Genomic DNA, 11798 nt, shown 5'->3' with positions numbered 1-11798 from the left:
CCAGTCAAAGTCTAGACCTAAGTCTAATTGAGAAGCTGTTTCAATAAAAAAAAATGTTATTAATGCAGGCAATGTAATTGAGCTATTTTGGACACTTCAGTCTCTACATTTGCTAAAAGGCTTGCAGCTGTAATTGTTGTAACAGGTGGTTGTAAAATGTTTTATTGGGTGGGGTTGACTATAAATAAGTGAGACACTTCAACTTTCTATATTTAAAAACAAAATTCAAATCCTTGCATCTTTTTTTTTTTACTCACTTCACAATGTGTATAAAATTGTAATAAAATATATTAAAGTTTGTGGTTGCACTAACATAGCACTGTGACAGACATTAAAATTCTGTAGAAAAAATATTATTTAGGTGTAGCATCTTCTGTCAGCCTTGAATTTTGTAGGGATGTAGGAGTGAAAAATAGAAACTGAACAGAGTTCTGGCATTAAATGTTTCCTAGGAATTGTGAAAATGGAAATTGCAAATGCATCCTTTGAAGCAAATCTGGTTTAAAATAGCAGAAATGTTGCAGTGAGTCATGAACGTACGGATCAGCCCCATAAATTAACATAGGATTACATGTATTAATCACAGGATTTCAAGCTTTGACTGCCTGTATGAATCCCCATTTATATTCCGCCACCTGAATGATGATCTACCCCTAATGCTGTGTTTTATCCACAACAAGTTCCAGGAGTTGAATAATCTCTGGTTCTCTCTGCAAAGTCTCACAAGCATATCATCAAAGACTGAGCCGCAGAGCAGTCTGCAGAATTCAAATTTCTGATGAAGTTGTGTCAGAGGCTAAAGAGAGATCTGAGATTGTCAAAATTATTGGCCTTGATGAGGAAAATGGTCACAGAAGCTCCAGACTGTCTCGGTGACAAGCTGACACCGCTCTGGGTCATGCACAGTTGTAATTCCCAGAAAGGTCAGCCAAAATGACTCCTGACTGCATCAAGCCTGGCCCTGCTCTTTCTACTCCGTCGCCAGAGCTATAATCTGTCTGATATGTCTTTCTAGCGCCGCTTGTGTCATCACTCACACTGCTTTCAGGCTCACTAATGCCACCTCTGACAACGGGGGAGCAAAAAGGGCAATCAGCCCGCATTCCTCACATGTGGTGTTTCTCTGGCTGCGCCGTCTCCATCTTAAAGCTGGAATCTTGTGTTCTCTTGTAGCGGCAGGGAAATCAATGAAAATGGATCTCAGGTGAAATCTGTGTCGCCTTCTTTTTTTTCTTTTTTTTTTTTTGTCTTTTATCACCAGGATTTATTACGGCGTTAGCCTCACAATGCTGAAGCAACTCGACCAACCCGAGTCGTAAATTGGCTTGTCAAATGGGATAGCATTACAGAGATGAACGGAAAATGCCAGGGAGCACATTAAATTAAGAATGATGGGAATTATATTACCATTTAAATGAGGCAGTCATGGTCCAGGGGGATTACAACTTTTGAATGTTTATGGTGTGGAATGATGCACTATGAGAAATCAGAAATGAATTTTAATGTGTTTTTACATGCCGACGGTGGCTCTTCACACAACAGCAGTTTACGTCTAAACAGAAGTCTCAAAAAAACAGATCACTAATCGTTATTGTACGGCATGCTAATCTAAATGAGAAACATGGAGACGTCAAACAAATATGTTTCTTTTCTGTTCATCTCAGATTCTTTGCTTCTTTTGTAAAAACGAAGCAAAAAAAATTGTTTCTGTGAGAGTTTTTCTCTGAAATCACAGCTCCCCATTCCTCTTCTTGCAGCAGCCCACAAGCAATTACAGAAAAACATGTCCGGAGGGGAAAGAGAAGGAAAATGAAAGTGGCAAACATAGGGAATGACCTTTGCAGACTCCAAGCATGATAAATGTCAAAGGTTTGCTGTTTTTAATTTGTCAGAGTTTCCAGAGAAGCCTGACCTATGCCTTCTTTCAGCCATGTCGTTCCCATCTCAACAGTCGCTGAAGCGGCACCTCAAAGCCCATTACTAACCGCTTTTTGCTGAGGCTGGTGCTGTCAAAGCTGCAAATTAGCCCATTTGCAACCTTTCATCATGCACGGTAGCAAGGAACAGCGTGTTTTGCTCTGGGAGGGCCGACATCGAACAATGCAGTGTATTGCGACAGTGACAAGTTGCAGACAGACCAGGGAATCAACACAGAAATATGCCAGGTGTCACTTTCGTGCAACTCTGCAGTACATCATGCTTTCTTAGCAGATGTTGACCTTTCTGTGGATCATTGTGTGAAGCTGAAAATGAGAAGAACAACATTCCTGTGAAATATTTGCTGCCTTTAGATTTCATTGCACTTTGTCTTCAGTGCGGAATTTAATACTCCCTGGAAAAATAACGCAAAGGTGACAAAGAAAGATTTGTCTTCAGTAGAATTTGTATAGAACCCACCAGCTCACATCACCTAGACAGAAGACTGAGCTCAGATTTCCTGAAGGATTTCTGAAAATCTACAAAAAGCTGCAAGGACGGGACATAACAGGCATGTAAGCTGCTCTGGTCAGATGAGAGCAGTTACTGACACACTATTGAAATTATTTCATGTTGATGACCAAAGTATGGTAGTTAATGAATTATTATGGGATGGCTGACCAAAAGTCTATCATAGGTTTAGCAGACCACTCTAAAAGTATGCAATTATGATTTCAAACCCATTTCCTTTTCATGATCAGTAGTAAATAGAATGTATGCCACTTACCATGACAACTAATATGTTTAACCTTTTAATTCTACTTGTTAAATAAAGGGAAAAAGCCTTGAATATTGTAAATAAGACTTAAAAGGAATCTGAATATTAAAGATAATTCCTCATGACAGTTAATAATGAAGAATTATAGATGGACAACACCATAAAATGTACTTTTCCTGCTTCAGGGTTCTTGTAGAAATGTTCAGTGTAACTGCTGCTGATGAACATTTTTGCTTTGCATTGCAGTCTTTTCTAAGACTGCTATTCTGTGAGGTATTCAGCTGAGAGTGTGGGCCTGCAGAGAGAAATCAAGAGATTTACAATTAATCATCAGATATCCCTTCACCAAGCTTAACGAGATCCACTCAGTCAGTCCATGTGTGGAGAAAAACTAACAGAGCACAACTCCCTCTGGTGAAACATGGTGGTGGACACATCATGCTCTGGCAATGTGCTTCTTCAACAGGGACTGAGAAACTTGTCTGAAGATGGACGAAGTTAAACACACAGCAATTAAGAAAGAAAAAAACAGAAGACTTGAGACTGCGGTGGAGATTTGTTTTTCAGCCGGGCCATACTGAACTGTTTGGCTCAAAACATATTAATTAGAAGCAGGGTCGCAACTACATATTATTCAGGTGGATGTGAAAACACATGAAGAAAGATACGACACGGTGAAGGAGCATAAAAAACATCCCCCCCCCCCCCCCCCCGAGACGAAGGCATGTGAAAGGTAAAACTGGCTATGTTTACCCCATTATGTGCACGAGGTGAAGGAGCGTAAGGGCGCGCTGAAGTTTATGCGAAGACATCATCGGCGTGCCGCCCCCTCCTGATGGGGTTTTGACGCCCCCTCTGGTGCTTGCATGCGCTGCATACCCATTTTTTGCGCCACTGATTAGAACGGTCCAGTCAAACAATCAAAAATTCTTGGTGAAATCAGAAAATAGCTCTTCAAGCTCTCAATCCAATCTGACTGAGCTGTTTGGAAAAATGATCGAATAAAATATTCTGTTTCTAAATGTGCAAAGCTAGCAGACATACTCCGAAACACATTGCTGAGAGAACCACGTACTGACTCAGGTGCTTGCATAAATCCGCATATTTATATTTCTTATAGTGACAGTTTGAAACCCCTAATAAACTACAAGCAACTAATTTATTTACATGTGCTGATTAGATGGGTTTTGAGCATTCAAAAAGGGGCATTGATTTTATTCATGCTGCTTTTTTATTTACTTGCCAGGGCTCCTGGAAAAGAAAGAGGAAAGCAGGAAAAATAATCAAACACTGAAAAACGTCTGTAAATGAAATTCCCTCAACACCTTTTCTACTGGAAAAGCAATCTACAGAAAATTTGCTTCAAAGACATTTTTTTTTCTTATGTTTGACTGAAAGTTGTCATCCCAAAACGCGTTTTTGCAAAAAGTTATTTGAAAGAAGCTGTGGGAAAATCTCTTAACACTTTTATCCATATGTTCAACCTTTTGCAGATTTAAACACAGTCCCTAAGTAAATAAACAGAAAAGCTATTAATACCAACACTGAGTGTTGCTGTTTGTTCATTCTGCATTTATCAGCATCCCACTAATTCATCAGTTCCTGGATACCTAAGTCAGTATTTAAACTATAGATACCTTGATGATACACAAGCCTCCAAAACAAGAGCTTAAAATAAACAGCATTTACATTATAATGAGGCTTTCACATGGCTCATAAGCTGTTCTAATTTCTGCAGCTAAACAAATGCTTTAACATAAAGCTGTGTTTACAAAAAGGGAAGAAGATGATGCAACACTAATTCAAGAGAATATCTGCCAAGTCTAAGATGGTAGTGTTACTCAAACTTAAACTTTACAAAAGAAACTTCATTTTGGACAAATAAAATTAGACTGATTGATTTATATCTAGAATAAAAACCTATAAAAGACTGAATGTTTGTTCACAGGTGGAGGTGTTTGACTAATGTCTTATAGAGCTAAGAGGTATTTTATTCATTGGGGGTTTTGTTTAGATTTCAACTGAGGGGTTGTCAATTTTAGCAGCAGGAACATCTTCATAAAGTCTTCAAAGGGATGGTCAGAGGATCAAATTGAAATGTTTTTAATAGAAACTGAATCTGTGTCTGTAATTGGTTTGCACTGACTGCGTACTTCTGATTATCCTAATAAGGGGTTAAGGACCACAACTGGAAGGTTAAAATCAATTGAAGTAGTGTTTTCATGCTTTTACAAAAAGTAAAAGCATGAAAATATTAAGAGCCCCTCTGAAAATGCATAGAAACACATATTTTTAATAGTTCACACACCAGATAAATGCATTTGCTCTAACATGGCACACAGTGGAAACTGTCTTGGCACTACTGCAGAAGCTGACATCTACAGCCTGCCATATTTTCACTCTTGGGGTTCAGCCAATCAGTGGAGAGAAAAATAAATGCGGATCCTGAATTGGCTGCTTTGCAAAAGTCAGTCAATAGCGTGTGAAGTATTGAACTTTTTCCATCTACCCAAGCTGCATGTTCTTCAGAATATTTTAGACTTACTCCATGAACAAAATTAGGGAATAGGCGAATCATGCACTTGTAACTTGGAATCATGTTGCAAAGAAAAATGCACGAATAGGTAAAACTGCAAACACTTGAGGCAAACTGAGTGACTGAAATAAATTAACTCTTCAATGACTGCATATTTCAATTAAAAAGTGTTTGAATGAGTAAATTAATCTTTTTTGTTATTTGTTTGTTATTTGTTTTTGGGGGGTTTTTTGGGTTTTTTTTTTTTTGCAAAACCAGTACCATTTTTTTATTTCTTAGATTCATTCATATTCATATATAAACCTGAATAAAGTTATATAATTGCAGGTACTTTTTGTCAAACTTTTCGTTTCCTGCTAGGATTAAATGACTGCCTTTCTGAATAGAAGCAAAGTACTTGCCCCCTCTTAGTGTCCTTTGTGCTTGCCGTAGAGCACTGGATCAATCAAAGGCTGGTAATCATTAAAAGACTCACAAATCGATCCAACATTGGACCCCATTTTCCTTAATGTGTTTTTTTCAAGTTCTGCTTCTGCTTTTTCTCTTTCAGTAAAGAGTTTTATTGTATTTTAAGATAAAACTGTTGATGCACGGCAGACTTTGTGTATGCTTTGAATACTTCTCAAATATGCTTTTAATAGAGAGAGAGCTTAAAAGGTGCAGCCAACTGAGAGGGCATTTGCCTTTCAAAACATGATTGACGAGACACAGCAATCACACAAGCTGGATACTCCTTAGGACACCTGCATGCTTTTACTTCTTTCACAAGAAGTAAAAGCATGGAAACATTGTGATCCCGCAGTTATTTTTAGTGTCGCTGAAAAAGCACAAAGACTTTATGTCTCTGAAGAAGCAGAGCTCCTTAGCATGCAACAACTTTGCAGTTCATTGACCTTCATCATGTAACTTCTCTCATCTCCTGAGGGGCTTACATGTTGCTGGTTTGGACATTTTCCAAGGTCAGGGAGAGGGTCTCGGTTCTGTTAGGGGCGGTGATGAGGTCGGAAGTCCAGTGTCCTCTGCTGTTGATGAGGGTAACTTTAAAAACCACAGGGAAGACAGAAGGTGGAGAAGTTCAGCTGTGAAACGTTCCCACATCATCCATATTAATTGGCTTCATGTCAGTGTTTCATATATGGTGAAAGATGAGAAGATTTTATTTTCATCTTGTTCCTTTGCTGGAGTACTTTGAAAAAGTAGTCACATCTTTTTAGAACCACCAACTTTAAAATCATTTATTGGGATTTTATGTGACAGACTGACACAAAGTATTGCTTAATTGTGGAGGAAATGTAAGATGATTTTTTTTTTCATAGTAAAAAATGGAAAGTGTGCTGTCCATTTATATTTAGGCTGCATTTTTTTTTATCAAGAACAGTTTTTTCAGCGCAGTTACAGCAACAAGTTTTCTGAGATGTATACTTACTTTGCATATCCAGAGAAAGATTGATTAATCTCACTGTAATTGCATGCAGAATCTTGGTTAACATCACATCTAAATGTCGCAATTTTACTTTTCTATTTTTTTCAATCAAATTTGGGTGTGGACTTAGACATTTCAACTTGTGCGAATATACTTTGATTAAAACCATGCCATCATAGTTCTGTTGCATACTCTAAAATCTTTAGCAGTTATTAACTAAATTACATTTCATTTATCTTATTCCACTTCACATAATTTCTGACTGGAATTTTTTCCTCCTAAAGGATCCAATTTTAGGATTTGAAGCAAATTTTTATGTTTTTGTGTTTGGAGAGAGAAGAAAAAAGCCAAAGCTCTTTTTCAGAAAGGAACATTTTAAGCCTAAGTCTTTACAGAAGACAGATGTTAGTCATTTCCAAACCAATTCAACCATCTACCATGCACACACACTGATTGGAACAGCAGCTTCCTGAAGACGAAACCTCAGAGTCTCTCCAGATGACCCATCTCCACATCCAGACAATCAAACCTTTCAACTCCTACTTTAACAAACTTCTAAACTTATCATTATTGTGTGGTCCTTACTAGTGAAATGTGTTATCAACAGGACCCAGTAACTGCCAACTGTAATACAACCATTTCAGTACTCTATCTGACTAAAGCTGGTTTTATGCTTTTATACTCATACTTTATTTGAGAAATAATAGATGGCATGTTTTCTCCCGCATGGGTCCTTGCATAAAATATTTTAAAAGTTAAAGAGAAATGGAAGTAAAGAATGAAATACCCTAAAAAATTCAACAGGTGGCACTCTGTCCTAAATGTACAAAAACGTTCAGACGTGCACAGCCCAAGTTGTTTTCTGATCAGTTTCATATCAACAAAAAAGTGAAAATTCAGCTTGCTTAGCTTTTTTCTGAACCATTACCCCAAACTCTGTGAGACAGCTTTTACTTTCTGAGGCAGTATTTGGAAATTTAAACTTGTTAAACTCTTACTAGTAAAAAATAAAAAATAAAAAAGAAACTCAATAGTCTTCTGTAATTACACTGACGGTAGCCGTATGATCCACAGAGGATCCATAAGATCTATTATTCAGCTTTATCTGGGAGGAGTGACACTGCTTTTCATGAAAACTCTCAGAGAGACTCAATATTTCATAGAGCGTTGGAGTAAAGCTCAATAAAACAACATCTTTTATCTCTAAACAATTTGTCATTTCATATGCGTCAAATTGACTTTGCGGGGTTTGTTTATGCATTTCCTAAAACTATATGCCTCAAATTACTGTTTTCGGTGGGTTTTGTTTTCCAAAGAGACATTTTGTTCTTGCCATTTCCTCCACACATTATCATTCACTTTCCGCACCTGTGTGGTGTGAAGGGTGTTAGTGGGAAGATATGCGCAGCCGTTTTGTTAGCACATGCCCCATGTTGTATAACTTTACAAGCTCTGTTACTTTGATGCACAGATTGCAATCTGCAGCAGTTTAATAGAGCAGTCATAAATGTCTCCCTGCAGTTTTAGCTTTAGATTTATACCAATTCACTCCCCTGTTTTGAGAGTAACTTAGTCGAATGAATAGATTTAATTCTGTTTTAAAATTATCCTGTACTTCAGCCTTAAACGAAGAACTACATTTATGAGTTAGTAGGCAAGACAAACAGAGCTCACTGCAGAGATTACCGATCCCTGAAACAGCCCACTCCAGAAACCCAACAATCGACTAAACAACTACCCACGCTACAGGAGAGAGTTGCTCTTTGAGTAATAGCCTAACAAACCCCCCAAAGGCAGAATTAAGGAGGTGGGCATGACGTTCACAAGCACTTCAGCACACGGTTACTTGCAGAGATGCCGAGCTCTGCAGGGCTTGCTGAATCTTGTCTGAATTCCACAGCAAACTTAGGGAAGGAGTTCATGGAAAATTCCACCTTTGTGGCATTTAGGGGGCAAGATGATCGAGATAAAGGGCAAGATCCTTCCTGTTACAGGGTAAATGTAACACAAAAAAAAGAGGTTTATTTTTGATTTATGGTTCTGTTTATTTTCACAGTTTCAAAATCTGAGTTACAGAAGAGGAAAGGAGAAATATATTCTATAATATGGGAAAATGCATTAATCAAACTGTAATTTTCTGCTGTTCTCATCAAATTGTATGAGAAAAGTTACATTATGCATGTCTGAACTCTAAATTTGACCCCATCAACTGTAACAACATACTACAGGTTCCTCTAACATGAGAAATGGACAGGGTCTTGTAAAGCGGAAACCTAATCCTACCTGAAGTGTAAAAAATGGTTTTATGATTCATTTAATGAGGCTCCAATATCCCACAGCTTTAAAACAAAAGTCCAGACAAAGCAGTCCAGCTGAAAAAAAGGATTATGTTTCTTTTTAACCATTTAGAGTGGAAAAGCAGGCCATAATATTAAACATGTTCAATGTGTCCGAAGTCTTTACATGAACATGAGAACAACCATTAGCATCAGATTTTGTCAGATGCTAAAAGTTAGTTTGTAAATGTGTCGGGGTTTTTTTTTTTTCCTAAAACACATTTACATGTAAATTATCTTGTCATCCAATATTATATTTTTGGGAAGCATTCTGTAAATTAGGGAGTTAGAATTGCCAAAAAATCACAACAAATATAGGAAGATGTTTTTACTATGGCCGTTAGAGCTGCATGCATGTCGCCTTGACTAAGGTCTCTATACTGTTGCTAGCGAGTGTTGCCATTAGTCTTGAATATGTAGTTCAGATATAATGAAGGGGTGTTAAAAATAGGTTATGTAAACCTTATCTACAAGGAAAGTTTTGCAAGTCTGATCAGGACTTCTACTGCATCATACCAACACCAGATTCAGAAGTATTTCTAAGCCTTTAAAGAGACTTAACCTTTGCAGCAGATGCTTATTTTCATTAAAGTCTATATTATTTCATATTTGTAAATTGAAGTTGTTTACTCATACCAATCAGTATGAATTCAGACTTTAAAAGTCCTTAATCACAATGTGACTCAAAACTCAAATCCAATATGGCTGCCACATTCTTAAGATGTAGGAAAAGTGACAGAAATAAACTGTTTGTTGACCCTTCCGAGTTTGTCAATCTGTCTCATCCAAGCAAAATAAGTTTACAAACATTTTCCTCTCATGTTTGAACTAGGAGTGGGCATTTATCTTATTGTATATTATTTACAGTAATAAATTTTTTATGGTAATAAAATTTTTGATTAATCAATGTAACCATAAACTCCAAGTTAATAATGTTTATAAAAAACAGTGCTTGCGTTATAATTTTGAGTTTGGAATATTTTAATATATCAGATATCCACTGCTTTAGCTCCACACTAACATTTAACTGGAAAACTAGTCTCTGTTTCATCAAACTGAAGACGTTGCAAGAGGTGTTGTTGCAGGTTAAATGTGAACTGGTGAGAATGTCCTAGAAGAATCCCACTTTCAAACTCTGAGCCATCTCTTTCTGATAAATGGCCCACATTTCTTTGGAAGGCATTTATAGTAATGTTTTAATTTTTCTTTTCTGGTGGATTAAAATGAAGCCACTCCTGTTTTTTTCCTGTTGCCATAGTGCATCATTGTTTGAGAGCCCCAGGCTTTGTCATCTCACTCTCTCATACACTCTGTAAGGTTGTTGAGCCACTGCTCTAGAACATAGCTCCATTCTACAGAATACAATTATATTTCAGAATTATAACAACATAACATGAAAAAGAAAAATGCCATATACATGTGAGTTTTATATGAGTAAAATGTGTTTTGTTTGTTTTCTCATTCACTACTTATTTGAAGTTTGACTGTACTTCACAACAGCATCACTTACTTTGCATTACATAAAAACCAAACTCTATGAAATATTGCTGAAAAAACTGTTCTGTCCCCTAACAGATTTCTTTAGCCTTTGCTGTCTTTGTTGTATCATTCCAGTAAAATTAGTAATTATAAAACACAGTTTTCATCTGTTAAGGAATCAAGCTACACAAACACACCTAGCTCTACATGGGTCAGGAAGTGATGACCTCCTAAACCTGTTAAAATTTGTGCCTCTTTTGCAGCAACAATTGCAAACAAGCATTTAAGATAACTTATAATCAGTCTTTTACAATGAAGAATTTTTGACTGTTCAAGGTCATACTACGCTCAAAAGATCTTAAGTATAGGCCATTCAGAAATCTTCATTTTGTTTATCTTGGAGCCACTAAGAGGCAGACATGTCAGTATGCTTTGGATCATTGTTGTCTTGCATAGAACAAGTTTGTTTGATCTTAAATGACAGGTGGACTTTTTTTGATAGAGGGCAGAAATTAAAATGTCCATCAATTATGGTCTTGAAGCTGGAAAGTACACAACCTCAAACTATTACCATTTTTGGTTAGATTTTATTCTTTTTTTTTCTGAAATTATGTGTTAGTTTATGTTCAATGTAATGAGACACACAACTTCCAAAATGCTCCAGTTTTGTTTTATCAGTCCACAGAATATTTCCCAAAAGCTTTGAGGATCATCAAGAATGTTTTTTAGCAAATGTGAGACAAGCCTTTGTGTTTTCTTTTTTTTTGGTCAGCAGTGTTGAAGCTATTCCTGTCTGGTCTCATCCTAACTGTTGAATATCAACCAATGTCATGCCTCCAGTGGTTTAAATGTTTGTATGGATGCCTTAATGACCTCCTGGATGAATATTTGATGCACAGATGGGGTAATTTTTGTTGACAGGCTACACCTGGGAAGGTTAATTTCCATATTTTCCCCATTTGTGGATAATGGCTCTCACTGTTATTCTGTGGGGACCCAAAACCAAAGAAATGGCTTTGTAATTCTTTCCAGACTGACAGATGCAATTGCTTTGTTTCTAATCTGCTCTTGATTTTCTTTAGATTGGGACATTTTGAATTGATTTTTTGAGATCTTGCAGCTTATACTTCATGTTGTCAGGCAGATTATTTGTGATTTATTGATTCTAGCAGAAATCAGGTCTTCATGTGGGTAGTGAAAGTAGGCTCAGATTTTCAAAAGATGTGATCAATCATGTTTAGCTCAAACTATTTCTTTACAAAGGTTGGCTTAACTTTCCCTTAACTAAAAAAAATCATAATTTTAAAACTGCTTTTGTTTTTTGTCTTG

This window comes from Poecilia mexicana, unplaced genomic scaffold (genome assembly GCF_051168715.1).
Source record: "Poecilia mexicana isolate PSO_F unplaced genomic scaffold, ASM5116871v1 scaffold_5, whole genome shotgun sequence".
NCBI lineage: Eukaryota > Metazoa > Chordata > Actinopteri > Cyprinodontiformes > Poeciliidae > Poecilia > Poecilia mexicana.
This window is presented reverse-complemented; position numbering follows the sequence as displayed.